General features: G+C 41.0%; 2 pseudogenes; one reads left to right on the top strand and one right to left on the bottom strand.

Annotated features, from left to right (window-relative positions):
• The window catches only part of LOC127638047 (POC1 centriolar protein homolog B-like), a 56402-nt pseudogene extending 42722 nt beyond the window's left edge, over positions 1 to 13680 (bottom strand).
• A 908-nt stretch (positions 13681 to 14588) lies between these two features.
• On the top strand, positions 14589 to 17186 carry LOC127638046 (centrosomal protein of 41 kDa-like; annotated as a pseudogene).
• Positions 17187 to 20510: the final 3324 nt, after the last annotated feature.

The following is a 20510-nucleotide window of genomic DNA, read 5'->3' as shown; positions in this document are numbered from 1 at the left end:
CGTTCACAAAATGCCTCACTGTTCGCAAATCATTCAAATCTCTCTTGAACTGTCATGTAAATGCCAAGGAGAGCAGGAGAGATTTGTCAGTGAATAATGGCTCATGCAACTCATAATATTTAATCCAAATCTATAATCTGGTTTCAGAAGACTTGGAATATATACAGTATCTGTTAGGAATTCCTTGTCTTGTTTCACTGTTGCCTTCTGTCTGCCATTTTTGTCACCTTTGCATTCCATAGTTTTGTCCCTTGTTTAGCTCCACTGTCTCACTTGTCATTGTTTAGAACTACACTTCCCAGAATCCACCTGCCATCATCACTGCCATTTTGTTCATTGTTTTCACCTGTGTCTCATTCTGTCATCACTCACTGTGTATTTAAGCCCTGCTTTTTGTTCACTCCTTGTCGTTCGTTGAATGTTGTTAGCCTGGTGTGTGTTCCCTGCCTGTGTTTTCTATGTAATGTTTATTTCCCTATTGAGGGTTTTCCTTTGTGTTTTGCCTGTTTGTTTATGTAATAAAGTTGAACTGCAACTGGATCTGCATCTCCTCGTCTGCCTTCGCTGCTCGTTCATAACAGAGCGAGCGACCACACTATGGATCCAGCGGTTCAACGAGCAAACTTCCACCTGCTCTGCTTGAAGCAAGAGGACCGCCCTATAGAGGACCACATCCGCGACTTCCTTAAGCTGGCGGGTATCTCGGATTTCCGGACTCCTCTCTGGTGGTCTTCTTCAGGCGCAATCTGCACCCGCGCTTAAGGAGCGGTTGCCACAGGCAACAGCGGCTGGGCGCTCCACGCGTTGCGTGGAGGAGACTCTGCTGGCCTGCGGTTCGCCGTTAACTGTGAGCGCCATCGAGGAGAACTCTGCCACTCCTCCCACAGTAATAACCCTCCACTCGCCCGTGGTTCGTACCTTCACGCCTGCCTTGGTCAGTGAGCCTGCACGGTCCACTTCGTCTGCCCGGCGGAGGAGGAGAAGAGGAAAGGCTTCTGCTCCCCAGTCTCCGCCTGCCACGGCCAGCGAGCCAGAGCCCACGCCTGCCACGGCCAGCGAGCCAGAGCCCTCGTCAGCCACGGTCAGCGAACCCAAGCCAGCGCATACCACAGTCAGTGAGCCAGTGCCTGTCGCCTCAGAGGTCCCTGAGCCAGCACCTGTAGCCTCGACCGTCCCTGAGCCAGCGCCTGTAGCCTCGACCGTCCCTGAGCCAGCGCCTGTAGCCTCGACCGTCCCTGAGCCAGCGCCTGTAGCCTCGACCGTCCCTGAGCCAGCGCCTGTAGCCTCGACCGTCCCTGGGCCAACGCCAATAGCCAGGACTGACCAAAAGCCAGCGCCAATGGTCATGCCCGTCCTAGAGCCTGCGCCCCTCGAGCCTTCCGAGCTTCCCAGAGCTCCGCCTTCCGAGCTTCCCAGAGCTCCACCTTCCGAGCCTCCCGAGCTTTCCAGGGCTCCGCCTCCCGAGCTTTCCAGGGCTCCGCCTCCCGAGCTTTCCAGGGCTCCGCCTCTCGAGCCTCCCAGGGCTCCGCCTCTCAAGCCTCTCGAGCCTCCCAGGGCTCCACCCCTCAAGTCTCTCGAGCCTCCCAGGGCTCCACCCCTCAAGTCTCTCGAGCCTCCCAGGGCTCCGCCTCGAGCCTCTCGAGCCTCCCAGGGCTCCTCTCTCGAGCCTTCCAGGGCTCCTCTTGAGCCTTCCAGGGCTCCGCCTCTCAAGTCTCCCGAGCCTCCCAGGGCTCCTCTCGAACCTCCCAGTGCTCCGCCTCTCAAGTCTCTCGAGCCTCCCAGGGCTCCACCCCTCAAGTCTCTCGAGCCTCCCAGGGCTCCACCCCTCAAGTCTCTCGAGCCTCCCAGGGCTCCACCCCTCAAGTCTCTCGAGCCTCCCAGGGCTCCCTCGAGCCTCCCAGGGCTCCGCCTCTCGAGCCTCTCGAGCCTCCCAGGGCTCCGCCTCTCGAGCCTTCCAGGGCTCCTCTTGAGCCTTCCAGGGCTCCGCCTCTCAAGTCTCCCGAGCCTCCCAGGGCTCCTCTCGAACCTCCCAGTGCTCCGCCTCTCAAGCCTCTCTCGAGCCTCCCAGGGCTCCACCCCTCAAGTCTCTTGAGCCTCCCAGGGCTCAGCCTCTCGAGCCTTCCAGGGCTCCGCCTCTCAAGTCTCCCGAGCCACCCAGGGCTCCTCCTCCCAAGCCTCCTAGGGCTCCGCCTCCCAGGGCTCCATCTCAAGTCTCTCGAGTCTGCCAGGGCTCCTTCCGAGATTCCCAGGGCGCCGCCTCTCGAGCCTCCCTCTGCTCTGCCCCCTGAGCCTCCCACGGCTCCGCCCCCTGAGCCTCCTGAGCTTTCCATGGTTCCTCCTCCCTCGGCTCTGCCTCCTGAGCCTCCCACGGCTCCGCCCCCTGAGACCTCTGAGCCTCCCTCAGCTGAGCCTCCCGAGCCTCCTACGGCTCCGCCTCCCGAGCCTCCTACGGCTCCGCCTCCCGAGCCTCCTGCGGCTCCGCCTCCCGAGCTTTCCATGGTTCCTCCTCCCTCGGCTCTGCCTCCTGAGCCCCCCATGGCTCCGCCCCCTGAGGCCTCTGAGCCTCCAGAGCCTCCCTCAGCTCCACCTCCAGAGCCTCCCTCAGCTGAGCCTCCTTCGGCTCCGCCTCCTACGGCTCCGCCTCCCGAGCCTCCTGCGGCTCCGCCTCCCGAGCCTCCTGCGGCTCCGCCTCCAGAGCCTCCTGCGGCTCCGCCGCCAGAGCCTTCCAGGTCACCGCCTTTAGGGCCTCCTCCCAGACCTTCTGACCCAGTCCCTGACCTGTGGCCTCCTCCCAGACCTTCTGACCCTGTTCCCTTCCTGTGGCCTCCTCCCAGGCCTCCTGACCCGGTCCCTGTCCTGTGGCCTCCTCCCAGGCCTCCTGACCCGGTCCCTGTCCTGTGGCCTCTTCCCTGGCCTCCTGACCCAGTCCCTGTCCTGTGGCCTCCTCCCAGGCCTCCTGACCCAGTCCCTGTCCTGTGGCCTCTTCCCAGGCCTCCTGACCCAGTCCCTGTCCTGTGGCCTCCTCCCAGGCCTCCTGACCCTGTTCCCGTCCTGTGGCCTCCCCCCAGGCCTCCTGACCCGGTCCTTGCCCGGTGGCCAGCTCCCAGACCACCTGAACCTGTCCTTGCCATCTGTGCCCCCTTGGACCTCCTGCCTGCCATCTGTGCCCCCTTGGACTTCCTGCATGCCCTTTGTGCCCCCTTGGACTTCCTGTCTACCCTTCGTTGCCCCCTGGACTGCCTGTCTGCCCGTCGTTGCCCCCCTTGGTCTGTCTGCCCACCACAAGCCCCCCCCCCAGTCAATGGACATTTTTTGTTTTGTTTTATGTTGATCGTCTGGAATCCGATCCTTGAGGGGGGCTATGTTAGGAATTCCTTGTCTTGTTTCACTGTTGCCCTCTGTCTGCCATTTTTGTCACCTTTGCATTCCATAGTTTTGTCCCTTGTTTAGCTCCACTGTCTCACTTGTCATTGTTTAGAACTACACTTCCCAGAATCCACCTGCCATCATCACTGCCATTTTGTTCATTGTTTTCACCTGTGTCTCATTCTGTCATCACTCACTGTGTATTTAAGCCCTGCTTTTTGTTCACTCCTTGTCGTTCGTTGAATGTTGTTAGCCTGGTGTGTGTTCCCTGCCTGTGTTTTCTATGTAATGTTTATTTCCCTATTGAGGGTTTTCCTTTGTGTTTTGCCTGTTTGTTTATGTAATAAAGTTGAGCTGCAACTGGATCTGCATCTCCTCGTCTGCCTTCGCTGCTCGTTCATAACAGTATCACATTCAAGTGGTATGGACCACTTTTATGATAACTCCATAGTGCTTTTGTGTCCTTTTATGAAGCTTAAAAAAAGTGCTCATCGGAGTGGTGGTCAGTGTGAGGTTTTTGAATATATTGAGTTGTGGTGATCAAGGGAGACCTGGGTTTCAAATCCTGTCCTGGTCATGTTTCCATCCTGCTCTCCTCTCCCTTAAACGAATATTCCGGGTTTAATACAAGTTAAGCCCAATCGACAGCATTTGTGGCATAATATTGATCACCACAAAATTTATTTTTTGATTGCCTGCTTTAAAAAAGGAAAAACCTGGTATACAGTGAGGCACTTACAATGGAAGTGAATGGGGGCCAATTTTTGAACATTAAAATGCTCACTTTCCAAAAGTATAGCCACAATACATGAACAATATGCAAGTAAACATGATTTTAATGTGATAAAATCACTTACTAACCTTTTCTGTGTAAAGTTATATCCAATTTTACAACTTCATTGCCATGACAATATAATGTCAACAAATCCTAAAACCGTAAAATTACTATACAAATTACGATTTAAACAACTTTATAGTTTAAATAATACATGGGCTTTAACAGAAGTGCTAATGTAATATATGTGCTTTTATAAAAGTACAAGCTTTACATTTCTGCAAAAATTGGTCATATTCACTTCCATTCTAAGTGCCTCACAGTAACCTCCATTGTTACTTTTTTTAAAGAAAAGGAAGGACATTATGCCACATATGCTGTCGATTAAGCTTAACTTGTTTTGAACCCTCACACTCTCTACTGCTGTATCTATCAATAAAATGTAGTAAAGGTTCAGTGCCCATTTATTGTAATTATTTGGAAAAGAGTAACACTTCTTAAAATCAGTAGAACATTGTACAAACTGTCTCCTTTTGTTTAGCATGGAATAAAATCATATGAGTTTGGAATGACATGAGGATGAACAATTTAAAAATTTAGTAGATATAGCTAAAGGTTTGAGAGATTATATGTGTGGATCAGTCAGAATGAAAAAGAACGAGCGTGTGTCTAAGCATGCTTGGGGGAGGTTCTTAATGCAGAACAGCATGTAACATACAAAATGGACAAAATGGAATAGAGGGAGAGAGAGCTAATATCATAGTGTGGAGGAGTCTATTATTAGGCTGTGGCTCCAGCAGCAAAGTGAGGTCACATCAGAGCCCAGCTTTAGGCACGTGCATGTGTGTGTGTGTTCGGTGTGTTTTTGCTTTCACGCTCGAGCTGCTCCACACAGCTAGAACCCAAGAGTTACATTTTTATTTTTTTTAAACAGAAAGAGAGGGAGAGAAAGAGCCAGATAAATAGACTTCCTGTAAACATGCAAGGCACCCACAGTCTGTTGTGTGCGTTTCACAGCATTTCCTCAATCTGCTTGTAAAGCAGAAAATGTAGCAGTTTGCACGGGAGCATAAAGAACATTTACATAATTATTAGATTGGAACAAGGCCCGCAATTGTCACACATATGACGTTGGGATGGATTAATTAAACAGTAAATATGGAAAAGATGCTTTGTGTGTTTTCTGCTTTGTAACCATCTTGCCACATTAATGGTCATCCTGTGTTCAGTCCACAATGATTCTTTTCAATACAATGAACAACACTTGCAATTGAACAAAAGTGGACTGAGTACACAAAACTATATTCATCTGGTAATACACTAAATAAAAGTGATGAGACTAGCAGTGATTATTTGAAAGAACAACGTGAGACAGCAGACTGCAAGGACATTATAGCTTTTCAATGAGGGCTCTGTTGTAATTTTTAAACATTAGCTGATATATATTGCCTCCAAGTGGCTTGACTGAAAAATTCTGACTTCATGAATTTGTTTCATTCCTGGATTTGCTACATTGTCACACATCTGAGATAATTGTTTTATTTAGGTTGTGTGAATTTTTTCCACCACATGACTTTCAGTTTATCACTACTCAGATTACAATATACATGCTCACCACAGTAGCTAGTTCATTTCATGCATGTGTTTAGGTTTTCCTTACCAAAGTAATCTTTATCTTGCTTTGTAAGGTACCAAAGTCACCAAAGCTTTATCCAAGTCACCTTAACCTTGATATCTAAATCACTACTCTATTCTTTGCAAAACTGCTTTGGGATTGGGACAATATGTAATATGAAAAAGCACTATACAAATACTGGTAAATTTGAACTGAATTGACTACAGCTTTTGCAGTTTGGCTACAATGCAATAACCAGCAGGTAAACACATTTTTAATGCCTAAATGTCCAGCAGAGAAGATTTTTGATCCTCAATGTTTAAGTGTTAAACTGAGCGATCAGATCTTACTGCTGTGGAGAAGAAAACCCACCTCACTTCTACCACTTGATGATCTCCAGACTGAGTATCAGCAACAATGGGGTTAACAATGGGTTTTGTTATGCTTAGTGAAGAAATCAATCTATCATATAACATTACTGAAACCAGTGTGGGCCGCTACGTCACAGAGCAAACCTATTGACATAAATGTGTACACAACGTTGAGGTCGCACTAACAAGCCTGAATTCTCACATATAGTATTGATCCATAAGGGACATTGGGTATTGTGGTGCCAGTGCAGTTGTGAGCTCTGACCTCTATTGTGCCATTCTGGGCAGAGTGTTGGAGAGGTGATCGAGGGTAAATGTCTATCAGGTGTGGAAGGGGATCTGGAGGGACTTGCTTGCTGTGCCTGCTTAACAAATCAATGTATTTCAGTGAATCAAAGTTGGTCTTCCACATCAGGACCTGAAAACCAAATGATCAGCATCCAAATGAGTGACATAAACCTGAGTAACCAAAGTCCCTTTAACCTTGTGCGACCCCTCGTACACATAATTGTATTTTAGCTTCGCTATACACAATGCATACTTCAAAATAAATTTCAACAGAATGATCTTAGTTCAGGAGATTCTGTGCTGTCAGTAAAGGGTTGAACTTTCGATGCACAGAGTCATGTGGCAAAACAACATGGCGCTGACCACAGCAGAGTTTGTCTTTAGAAGAAAAGCTAATAAACCTACATCTGGTAAGAAACCTAATTACATTTTTACATTGAAACCTGTTTGAGTCAAAAGATTCTGTAGTTCCATTTTTAAAATGGGAGCAATTTATCGCAAAATTTACTGTACATTATCACACTGACAATCAATGGGTTCACCCAAAAGCTGAAACATTTTGCTTTCAGAGGCTTTATATGAAGTTAGGATGAAAATAAGTTGCATTTTGAATTGTTCTGACCAGTACAGACAGACAGCACACTGGAGGTTAAGTCATTCACTATATACTTAGCAAGGGAGCACCCTATAACTCTTTATGAAGCCATCAAAACATCAGTTTCAATCTGCAGATGATGTTAGTACCACTCAACATTTTTGCCAGACATGGGACAATGGTAATCAGAATGTAGATTCAGAACTTATAATATATAATTTATTATTTATTATTATTTTAACATGGTTGGCAGTGATTGGATGATGCTGGCCATTACTTTGAATCAGAATTATGCTAATTTCTTATGTAATGACTGTAACATCTCAAAAACCCAAATAACCAACACTTCTGGATTAAAATTTCCACATACACTATATGGCCAAAAGTTTGTGGACACCACCTTCTATTTAACTAATTTGGTTACTCCATTAAATCCAGTAAAGAAAAATCTTAATGTTTCTTTATGTAATGGCTTGTGCTTCCAAATTTGTGGCAACTGTTTCGGTATAGCCCTTTTCTGTTCCAGCATGACAATGCCCCTGTGAACAAAGTGAGGTCCATAAAGAAATGGTTTACTGTGTCTAGCGTGGAAGAAATTGACTGGCCTGCACAAAGCCCAGACCTGAACCCCACTGATCACTTTTGGGGTGAACTGGAACAGCAAATGTATGTCAGGCCCTATCGACCAACATCAGTTCCTGACCTCACTGATAGCCTTGTGTCTGAATGAGAGCAAATCCCTGCAGCATGTTACTACATACAGTAAAGTGGAAAGCCTTCCCAAAAAGTGGAAGCTGTTATTACAGCAATAGGGGAAATTGATGCCTAAGGTTTTTAAATCAAATGTTCATTAAGCACATTTGGTGTCCACAATCTTTTGGCCATATAGTGTATGTTGCCATACATTTTTAGAAAAACTATTATAAAAACTAGATTTTTTTATTTTATTTATATTTTTTTTTTATTAGGGGCTGGAGGTTAAGGCAAGTCAGTTCACTTGGTGGCTGTCTTGGAAATGTTCCCGGGCAGTTTTTTTTCTATATGCAGGCAATAGGTATCCAAATTTGGCTCTATCTATTTGGGGAAAGACCAAAATCTCCAAAACTGTTTGTCAAGATTACGTTTCAATAACATTTTTCAAATAAGAAATCCAATTTGACAATGGTATCCCAAATTTTTCTTCTTAGCTCAAATCACGCAACAAACAGTATTTTTCAGGTCAAACTAATGCATATGCGCCTTTAAGTAAACAGGTAATACCTCTGTTTTTAAAACGAATATAATCTCTGCTTACCTGAGAATCAGCACCCCCTGACGTAAACAGATCTCCCTCTCGAGAAAAAGCCACAGCCAACACTGGACCCAGAGAGCAAAAAAACTAACTTTTTTTCTTTAATGTTTTAATATAAACATTAACATTTATATATTATACGATGTAATGCAGCTGCACAGACACGGTACTCTGAAGTGACGCTTGATTAAGCAAGGGCATTTCATTTTACAAAAATATCTTGCTTCGATTCCTCTGCCCTCGTTTACTTTCCTTGGATCAGTTCCTTGTTTCCTAAGAGGGTAGAGCTAGGAAGCAAGGAAAGGAAACAAGGATGCATAATTTCAGAAATGTGAAGCACCCCAGGTCTATGCTGCAAAATACACACATAATTAAGTGTTCAAGCAGAGATTCAAATTCTACATACAGTAATTGTTAACAAGAGGGAGACACCTTGTGGCCATGGAGGGTGTAGATGAGCCTTCCCTCCAGAAGATCTAAGGATCTTTAATGTGCTGTCACTGAAGCCACTGATGGATGGAAGGAAAAGCTGTTCACTCCTGCACTTTCAACTGCAAGTCAGAAGTGAGAACAAACTGCATTCAATTATAAACAATCTTTTGAGGCGCAAAACGAATAAGGTAAGTACGAATATCCCAGATTTTTAAAGTGTTGTCTGCTCCTGATGATGCAATGATGTATCGTTGGAATTGAAGTCCACAAACGTTGCTGACCTAAAAAATACAGTTTAAAATGCCGGTAAACTCGGTGGGACACAAAAAATAAAAACTAATTTATCAAACTCAAAAAGATCTCCCTAGCAACACTAAATAAAGAATCACCCGCTGTAGTCTGTGAAAATGTTGATGCACTGATGTGCGGATGTATCTCAGAGGTGAACTGTCCTATCATCACCACAGGAAACAATGAGACGACCGTCTGGTGAAAACCTGACAGGCACAAACACACTGGCAGTGAGAGAAATTCCACTTTATACCAAACACATATTTTTCCTTCATCAGTTTCATCAAAAACCAGCACAAAACAAAATACACACACACACACACACACACACACTGGCAGCCAAAAGTCTGGAATAATGTACAGATTTTTATGTTACAGAAGGAAATTGAAACTTTAATTCACCAAAGTGGCATTCAACTGATCACAAAGTATAGTCAGGACATTACTGATGTAAAAAACAGCACCATCACTATTTGAAAAAAAAGTAAATTTTAATCAAATCTAGACAGGCTCCATTTCCATCAGCCATCACTCCAACACCTTATCCTTGAGTAATCATGCTAAATGGCTAATTTGGTATTAGAAAATCACTTGCCATTATATCAAACACAGTTGCAAGCTATTTGATTCATTATATTAAGCCTAACATTGTCACAGACATTGGACAACAGATAACTGGAAAAGAGTGTTATGGATCTTAATCAAATTTAGTTTTTGTGGGATTATGTGTGTGAGAAGTGCCCGACAAAACAGCCAAATCTATGGCAAGTGCTACAGGAAAGTGGGGTGAAATGTCACCTGAGTATCTGGACAAACTTACAGCTAGAATGCCAAAGATCTGTCATTGCTGCACATTGATTATTTTTTTTATGAGAACTTTAAGTAGTTTAAGAAGTTCTGAACATATTTTTCAAATTGTAATAGTAATTTTTCCATGTTATTAATGTCCTGACTATACATTGTGATCAGTTGAATGACACTTTGGTGAATTTCTTTCCAATTTCTAAAATCTGTACATTATTCCAAACTTTTGGCAACCTGTGTATATATTACACATATAGACATTTACCTTGCACATTACCTTTACATTACCCAGTTGGTGTACCAGTTAAGAGAATAGAGCAATTTCTTCCGTTCAACACCCCACACTTTCACAGATTTGTCATCTGAAGCCGTGACAAGCCTTTGGCCATCACTGGAGAAATAAACACTTCGAACGCTTGCCGTGTGAGCTTTGAACACTGTTGACTCTCCCTTTCTGTTAATCACACATACAGTTGATCATGGGTACACTGAGATCTGTCTTTGAGACTAAAATGAAAGGAAAAGAAATTAAATAATGATTTGGATCATTTCATATTCTCTGCTTTTTCAATTCGCTAGAATCATGCTCTTCCTGCCTCCTCCATGTGATGCGTGGCCTTACCAATGAGCTTACATCATCCCTCTCACAGAGATATACAGAAGCAAAAAATTTGTAGTTAAAAAGTATTTAAGTATTATTTTTAGAAACAAAACTATCAATCATTTGGGTTCAGAAGAATTTTATTTGTCGACGGGAGTTGTGTGGATTATTTTCATGCACCCTAAAAAATGTAGTTCATTCACTTACATTGTTTAAAGGAGGAGGCCTGAAATGAAATCCTAAAAATCTTAAATTCTGTTTTGATGCAGAAAAAAACTCAGATACACCTTGGATGGCCTGAGGGGGAACTAAATTATCAGCAAATTTTAATTTTATATGTTTTATATATATATAACTTTTTCTCAATGTGTGTATTACATTTTATTCTTATTTCATGTTCTTAATTGTTGTTTTTTAATGTATCTTGTATTTTCTTTAAAATGTATATGTAAAGCACTTTGAATTGCCATTGTGTATAAAATGTGCTACATAAATAAACTTGCCTTGACTTAACACATAATAAACACATAACAGCAAAAACAATGGAAAGCTTGAGAGAGGACATCCGTTCTCACTTACATGTTGGGTGTCCACAGTCGAACCGTATGATCTCTGGATGAAGATGCTACCAAAGAACCACTTGGAGAAAAATTAACCCCTGTAATGACATCTGTATGACCCACAAACCTGAATCCACTGGCTTTGGGAGTGGGGTTCCAGATCATCAAGGTCTTGTCACAGTACCTGCAAGTGAAGATATTGTTAGAGAAGAGAAGATATATTTGACATACCCAGCTGTTTGTTATTGGGGCTGAAGTCAGCACAGGTAACAACATCTGTATGTGCTTTAAAATGTCCGTGAAGGGTGGGATCTTCCTGAAAATATGGCATCATAAGGGATTAGACCTCACTGTTTCAAACATATCTCAGTTTGGACAAAATTTCACCAATGCTTTTGCAAGCATCCAACTAATCTAATTCTTTAATATGATGCTATCCATTATAAAAAGTCCTGTTGCCACTGTATATGATACAGAGATGTATCATATACAGTGTTATTATCGTTAACTAAACCGAAATAAAAAAAAAATATTGTTAATTGAAATAAAAACTGAAATGACTGGACAAAACTGAAACTAAACTAAAATACTTTTTCATAACTCCAAAACTAACTAAAATGAAATAAAAACGACCTCAAATTAATTTTAGTTTTTGATACACATGGCAAAGTGGGACACATTTGGATATGTCACTTTCTTGGTATTTTGAATTATGATCCAAATGGGAATACCTTCATAGGAAGGGATGTCTCCTACCTAAGTTAAAAGCAAAAATTAGGAAATACTCAATACTGGGAAGATCCCCTTTAGACCAAATCCTAGATTTTTTTCAGGCAGTACTGGTAAAGTGGAACAGAGGAAAAAATTATTCTAGAGAAAATATTTAAAAATATGTATTAAAAAAGGGAATTATTTTTTATGAAATTGTTGTGAAATGAGCACTTCCACACATCCTGATGTGAAATCTTCAACTTAAAACCTCAAAAAGATAAGTTTACTTCCCAAATATTAGTTTAGTAATGATTTTTAACTATTAAAGGCAATACATGGGATCAAATGGGATCAATATAAATATAAAATAGAAATAAAAAAATCCAAAACTAAAATAACACTGATGATGGCAGTATCATAAAATTCAATAATCATACTGATGTACCATAGTAGCTATATGGTACTCCATGGTACTTTAATCAAAGAACACATTGCGTTACCATTGTCCACATGCAAACAGTCATGGACAGTATATATATATCCATGGCCTGAAGTATTTGCAGTGACATACATTTTGTGTTTTGCAAAGTTTTCTGCTTCAGTTGTTGTGGTGTTGATTCACATTGTTTCTAGATTATTGTGCAGAGTGATCAGATGCATTTTAAATCATTGCAAAAACTTAATTGGCCCAAAAAATGAACTTTATTACAAAATCCCAAATTTCACAGTTTTTGGCCTGGCACAAAATGACCAGCTAACATAATTTCGATAATCATATCAGCAGCACCTGGGAAAGAGTGAAGAGTACTAGTCAGGTGAAATCACTCTATCATTCTTATTGGATTATAAGAGCATTCTGATTGCTATAAAAGGAGGGAAGAAGTGCTTCAATCATTGTGTTCTTGTTAGCAATGGTTACCTCTAAATAAAGTCATGCAGCTATCATCGCTTTGCATCAAAATGGCCTCACATGCAAGGAAATTGCTTCAAAGAATATTGCACCAGAAAGAAACATTTACTGGATCATCAAGAACTTCAAGGAGAGGTTCAACTGCAGTGAAGAATGCTTCAGAACATCCCAAAGTGTCCAGCAAGCTCCAGGACGTCTCCTCCTGAGGAGTCCGTTATGGAATCATGTCACTAACAGTGCAGAGCTTGCTCAATATTGGCAGCAGGTTGGTGTGAGTGCATCTGCACGCACAGTGAGGCGAAGACTTTTGGACAATGGCCTGGTGTCAAGAAGGGCAGCAAATAAGCCACTTCTCTTCAAGAAAAACATCAAGGACAGACTGAAATTCTGCAGGAACTACAAGGATTGGACAGCAGAAGACTGGTGCAAAGTGTTTTTTTTCTCCGATGAAGCCCCCTTCCGACTGTTTGGGACATCTGTAAACTCGATAGTCCAGAGAAGAAAAGGTGAATGCTACCATGAGTCCTGTGTCATGCCAACAGTGAAGCATCCTGAGACCATCCTTGTGTGGAGTTGCTTTTCATCCAAGGGAGTGGGCTTTCTCACAATTCTGCCCCAAAACAATGCCATGAATAAAGAATGGTATCAAAACGTCCTGCAAGAGCAACCTCTCCCAACGATCCAGGAGCAATTTGGTGATGATCCTTGTATTTTTCAGCATAATGGAGCACCATGTCACAAGGCAAGAGTGATAATGAAGTGGCTCAGAGATCGTTACATTGACATTTTGGAACCGTGGCCAGGCAACTCTCAAGTCAATCTTCAAAAGGGGAGTGGACAAGCAGAATCTCTAAGATTGTTCAAATTAGATTCGGCTGTTGGTTTTTAAACAAACCACATGTAAAAGTTTGCATTATTTCAATACTCAGCACATTCACTCACTAAATTTTTCGCCATATTTACACAGTCGCAAAGAACGAATACAACTACAAGCTAGCTAAAACTAATAAATAATGCTCACGTTTGCTCTTTAAAATAAAACTATGCACTCTTACCATTACAGAAGCCATTATTACGGAAAAGGTCTTAAAAGTTCTTGCATTTGTGGGGATTTGTTCTTAAAAGTAAACAAGTGGAACTGCCTCATGCTGAGCCACTTCCCATCTGTCAAACAATCCCGTATTTGCGCCGCTTAAATACTCGTATGTCCGGGGGCGGGACATGCAAATACTGGTTGTCAACTCTCATTGGCCTTTTTTCATAGTTCAGAGGTGAATATCGGCGCTCAAGAGAGACCCCTAGTGTCGCTTCTCTGACACAACGTGGAGAGAGCGACAGAAGGGGAACCGCGTTTTACTAAGACTAAACTAATCACATCACGAATCAGGGGAGATCTAAAATGTGAAAACATTTCCTGAAAATCCGGTTAGAATCTAAATATTCATGTGCATTCACATATTTTAAGGAAGTTGCATAAAATAGCTAGATTGATAAAGCACTGATATACACCAGGGAAAAAATTTAAATCAATGGAAACCGTTCGGCGGCAAAAACAATGCAACAGAATTATTAGGGAATTATCTGGGATTAGAACTAAAAATTGAACGCATGACTAGAAAAAGATTATACTCGCTGTGCACTAATGCAACTCATCCAAATGTTACAATAAAATGTATTTAAACGAAAATAATCCTAACGAATTACTAGAAAAAATACATTTATGGCTGTAAAATCACTTCATATGTAATAAATAGGTCGAAACCGGCTAACTATGTCACTGCAGAGCTGCAGGTGGATTAAACCTGCATTGAAAATACCACCGTTGCATAGCAACACTCCCAAACCTAAAATCATAGAATGCAACATTGACCTCGTAAGAAAAGCGTCACCGATTGGATAAACAAATCAACCGTCCAATCAGCAAATGCGTTGTTCAAAGAGGCGACGCTTTGAGTTTTGATTGCCGTGCTGCTGGAAGATGTCGGTGAAACGGGCTATTGGAGATTTTGAAGCCAGTGTTATATAATATTGTGAAAGCTAGCTCAGGGAAGTGTTTGTCAGAGTTATACAATGTATTTATCAATGTATTAGTGTTAATCAGTTCAGTGGCTTGCCTGTCTGTTTTTATTCTCAGTACTTGAAGAAAAGGATTCCACAGAGCACCAAATATCAACATGTAAAAACACGGCTTGATGCATGTATCCTTTGCTTTTATTCTTTATTTTAAATATTCATAAAATATACGTAGTATACTAATCAAAATTTAATAATTTAATTTTTGTTGCTAGGTTGCAGTTTGACAAAGTTCATTAGAGTAGACAAGACAAAGTAAGTCCTCCTGCACAATAATGCAATAATGTAACTGAGTTTTACTTCAGGATATTGTGCTTTCAGATACACTTGTTGTATAGAAGATGCCTTGTCCTAATTATAGTAAATTAACTTCCCTGATAAGGAAAGTAGGGCAACTTTGTCCACATTTGGTCATCTTGTTACAGGTTGATCTCTCTGATTTCTCAGGGATAAGCAATCCTTGTTCCTTCTTTTGGCTACATAAACAGAGGATGGCGATTTGCACTGTAGATTACAATAATTCCTCAGTCAGGCTGTTGTCTGTAGTGGAGCTAAGAGGCATAACCTCATCCTGCAGAGTCACTTGGCATCCTACCCACTGTAGGATGCCAAGTGACACTGCAGGATGAGGTTATGGTTAGGCTGGACTCTGGAGTTAACAGAGTTTGCCTGAGTCTGTATCAGGAGTTGCCTCATTGAAGATTAGTGTTAGAGTGCCTAGCTGCTATCAGAATGGAGTTTGATATTTTGGGAGTTAATTAAATTGTGTCTTTAAGTGATGTTGAGGTGAAAAATGGTAACGCTCAGGGTCCAGGAAAGAGATTATACTAGTAAAAAGCAGAAAGATTATTCTCATTTGCAGCATTTTGAAGTGAGCTATTTAAAAGACTAAAAGTGACTACTTTTGCACAACTGGTGAGTAAAGAAGGAATTTCATAAAGTGTCCTGTTTATTTTCCCTTGTGTTGGAGATATGTGAGAAGTTGAGATGTGAGAACCTTTGGTTATTTTAATGTATTCTTAAATATGCATGCCTGTATATTTTTCCTCAGGTAATTCAAGTTGCTTCAGTGTCAGATCAGAATGTCAACATTACAGATGATATGGCCAGATTAGACAGTATAATATCTTGTATGTATTGCTCTATATTTCTTCTCATTAGTGGTGCTTGCTAGGGCACTATTACTAATTATACATATTAGGGTTAGGAATGTGAACAAACCCCTAACCATAAGTATTAAAGTTATTAAACTTTGTGCTACAGACAGGAATGATACCTCAAATCTTGTTAAAGATAGATGTACTATTACTTTTCTTAGTGATCTTATTTAGGATTTTCATTTTCTCTCAGTCGCTGGGACTGGACCATCTCTCAGATCACTCTGTTGGCTCTCCCCAGCCTATGCTTCTTCCCCCACAAAATATCAACAATGAGGAATCAGGCGACACTGGGTTTTCACCTAGATATACACTCCAAAGGTAGTCTCTTTGCCTCTCTTTGTGTAACATACATTCAGCATTTGTGGCTATATAAGTATCTCTTTAAGTCATCCAGCCAGATTAGAATATAATTTTATGCATCTAACATCATTCACTTGCATTGTATGGGCCTACAGTGCTGAGATATTCTTCTAAGTTTTTATTTTTGGGTGAACTAACCATTTAAGAAGAAAAAATCCCTTCACAGTACCTAAAATGAACACTTTTTATACTTTAATAAAATCTTAACCTTAAATTTTATTGTTATAAAAAAGCTAATGGACATGTTATGTTTCAACTTCTTGTATTGGATGTGTGAACGTTTTTAACAGCTGTTTAGAAAAATGCTTCAGGAAAAATCGTAGTCTTGTACGATGAGGACGAGAGGATACCGAGCCACCACCATGTGTGAGAGGGGATTTGAGAATCTCTTTATGTTATCTGGGGTGAGTTTGTTTTTGCTTCTGGGCAGTTGGGATCAGAATGGTATGCATTAATGGCCTTCTCTTTTTCTTTCTCAACAAGGTTTGAAAATAGTTGCTCAGAAATTCCATGAGGGAATGACAACCGGCTCTATTCCCATCTTTGTCTGCCATCACGCCCAGGGCCTGCAGGTCGTAACCGATCTGTGCCACAGCAGACACCACAGCTAGCTGGAAAAATGTGGCGTTTCACCTCAGAGGCCCTTGACAGGATCCAACACTTCCTGGAAGAGGTGTTCATTCCCAGCAAGCCCAGCAGTGAGTCATACATTTCACATCTTACCAAAATAAACCATGTGTATTTAATTCTGATACAACACTTACAATGTAGGCTAGAACTTTTTTCTGGTTTAAGTGAGATATTTATGTTTATTTTTTGGCTAACTGAACACTACGTTTTTTCGTTTTCCTGTTCTAGGTCGTCTCAGCAGCAGAATGTCGACTAGCAGCGCTCGCTTCAAAGTGTCTAGTGTTTGAAGCAGTCGACTGGGCTCGTCCAAAGCAGGGTCAGAGTGTGCCCATTCATGGAGTAGTCGACCTTAGAAATGACCCCCATTGTCACCTACATCATTGTCAACTTCATTGATTTTTCAAATAAAGTCTTTGTTTTACTTTGGTAGGATTCCTGAAAACATCTGTGATGGACACTCCTTTTAAGTACTGGAGATCTTTATGTTCACTGTTTTCAAGCCACAGCCACATGCACATGATTAAATTCTTAGTAGTATACACAACTGTCACTTTTTATTTCTTTGGTTTATGTTTATGTATTATACAGGGGTGTAAATAACGAATTACAAATACTGACGTTACTGTAATTAAGTAGATTTTCACAGGAATTGTACTTTTAAGTAGTTTAAACATTTTATACTTTTACTTGAGTACATTTTAAGTGTTGTAAGTGTACTTTTACTCTGTGTTCACTACTTCCCTGTCCTGATTTTATTTTTAATGATTGGCAAGGGAGAGTCTCCTTTATTCCCATCAAATCAAATCACACATAAAAAACTTGAGGCAGCTGCAGATCTGGTGCCAATTGTTATGGATGTGAAGGATGCCTCAAACACATTTTCAACACCTGAACATCACGGCCGCACCTGAAATGGCTTTTCGCAGACTGTGTCATGTTTAACAAGAGTATAACTTGCTCAAGCCAGATATCATAATTAATCCTGCCTCTAATTTTAAGACACATATCGAGGTATATTTCTGCTTACTAGATTTTGTGTGTCTATAATGTAGCCTGTAAATTAGCTTTCTATCACAGATTATTGGGTTGATGTGAGAGATTAAGGCAATGATATCAATAGTGCTGGGCAATAAAACAATCTTGATGTTTATCTGGAGAAAAAAAGAGAGATATATATATCCTCGATATCGATGATAAACTTTCGAGTAGTTTTCTATATTTAGCCTATGTTCTACATCTAGACCAGGTGCGTTCATTACATCAATCGCGATAGCAAAACAACCGCTGGGTGATTTATCTAGAGATAACATGTTAAAGATTGACTTTTTATTTCCTGACGTTTGTAGCTGTGTGCTGTTTGATTGAGAGGCAGCATTCTTTCTTCAGCAGAACACAAATGAAGGTTTTTAGAAGAATATTTCAACTCTGTAGGCCGGTCCATTCAATGTAAGTGAATGGATGCTAAGAGTTTTACACTCCAAAAAGCACATAAAGGCAGCACAAATCCATATGACCTCAGAAATGATATGATAGGTGTGGGTGAGAAACAGATCAATATTTAAGTCAATTTTTGCTAGAAATTCTTCACCCTGCCCAGTAGATGGCAATATGCATGAAGAATGTGAATCACCAAAAACAAAATAAGAAATTTAAAGTGGAGATTGACTGAGTAGGGAGGACAATTAATAGTAAAAGAAATACTTAAATATTGATCTGTTTCTCACCCAACCTATCATATCTTTTCTGAAGACATGGATTTAACCACTGGAGTCTTATGGATTAGGCTACTTTTATGCTGATTTATGTGATTTTTGAAGCTTCAACATTTTTGGCAACCATTCACTTGCATTGTATGAACCAAAAGAGCTGAGATATTCTTCTAAAAATCTTAATTTGTTTTCTGCTGAAGAAAGAAAGTCATGCACATCTGAGATGGCATAGGTGTGACTAAATGAGAGAATAACATTTTGTGTGTGAATTATTACTTTAAAGCCCGATGTGGCCCTTGTACCAAACAATTGCTCTTCCGCCTCTATTGCGCTAGTTCGTATCCCGTGGTTCGTTCTCGTGAAACCTCCACCCACGCTATGCCACCGTGGAAACACACTCTACAAACCATGTGATAAGATGCGTGGGTTGACTTCACTTATAGTTCACTTACACATCTAAACTTAGATGTACTTAATATGAACAATGGTTTATAAAGGTTTTTTTTTTTTTTTTGTCTATTGCGCAGCCTTATTAAGGAACTTCAAGTGCATTTTATGGGAGTTGCTGTAAGCTTTGATTGATTTTTTTTTTTTTTTTTTTTTAGTCTGTTTTGTTTTTGCATCTGTGTTTTAAATTCAGTGATTCCAATTCTTGGAAGACCTTGACCTATGAAGAATTTTATTTAATCTATGTAATCTAACCGATTTGTTCATTTGTATTCTAAGTCTGAATAAAGAGTCATTTTATATTGTAGATCTAATTGATATTCACATGATTATCATGTAAATGTATCATTCAAACTTTTGGCTCATCTCAATTCTGAGTCTGTGGCAATGATTCAAACTAGTCATCTGTGAGGCAAATTATAAAATTCTGGGTATACAAAAATGTCACATCTTATGGTAAATGTGGATACGAAGATTATAGCAATTCATTTTATCAGCAATCTGTTGATAATCAGGCACATGCTTTACTAAGGGCTGGACTGGCAATCTGCCATGCCGGGCATTTTCCCGGTGGGCCGACACACTTTGGAGCCGATCATGGGTGGACTAGCCAGTGGGAGAACCGATCGGGCCAGTGGTGTGTCCGCGAAACGTGCCGAATGGGCTGCGATAAGCAAAAATATCCAGAACGGACTACAAAACGGCACAGCGATATGCAGAAAAGGACAGTGACACCCTAATAAAAAAAAGTAGTGCTGCTTCCATTCAACTCAGATTTTACAACTTCCTACTAGGAAAAGTGCCAATGGAATGCACCTTAAAGTCAGAATTACAACTTGTAGGCTCGTGCAGAAATTGCCGAGATGCAGGGGTATGATGTCACACAAAATGTCCACACTCAGGGAGATATACAAAGTAAGTGATAAACAATCACTTTATTAAGTAATATCGATAAAAATTATATTAAAGCTTGTTTAACAAATGCTTGCATTAACAGGTGTATAAAATATTTTAATCTCTTTTGAAGAAAAGAAGTTTAGAATGAAGGAAGTTTTTAATGTATGCACTGTCAGGGAGTTTGTTGAGATGTGCAACAAAACAAGGATAAAGTCAGTTAACTATAAAGGAATTCCCAGCATCATAGAAAACCTCCACTCCATATTTATTAAGAAACTTATCTGTAAAGCGCATTAATTATGCGTTGGAAACATTGGTATTTAAAATATTCTGCAATAAATTTTGCACAATACGTTAATTAATTTTATTTCAGTAATATATTTCAGCAACTAGGGGGTTGTCAGGCCCCCGGCCTCCCTGCAGCCTATGCCCATGCTGAAATTATCAGGATCCTTGTTAAAAAAAACACTTTACAATCACTTGTTTCTAACATTTGGATACTTCAGAAGCATACTGTAGAATGCAGCGCGATAGGTGCCGAACATAGTCAGAAACAATAGAAACATTGACGAATATTTTCCTTATTTATATATTAATACGAATAATAGCATCTACAATAGAAGT

This window comes from Xyrauchen texanus, chromosome 46, assembly GCF_025860055.1.
Source record: "Xyrauchen texanus isolate HMW12.3.18 chromosome 46, RBS_HiC_50CHRs, whole genome shotgun sequence".
Classification (NCBI taxonomy): Eukaryota; Metazoa; Chordata; class Actinopteri; order Cypriniformes; family Catostomidae; genus Xyrauchen; species Xyrauchen texanus.
This window is presented reverse-complemented; position numbering and strand designations above follow the sequence as displayed.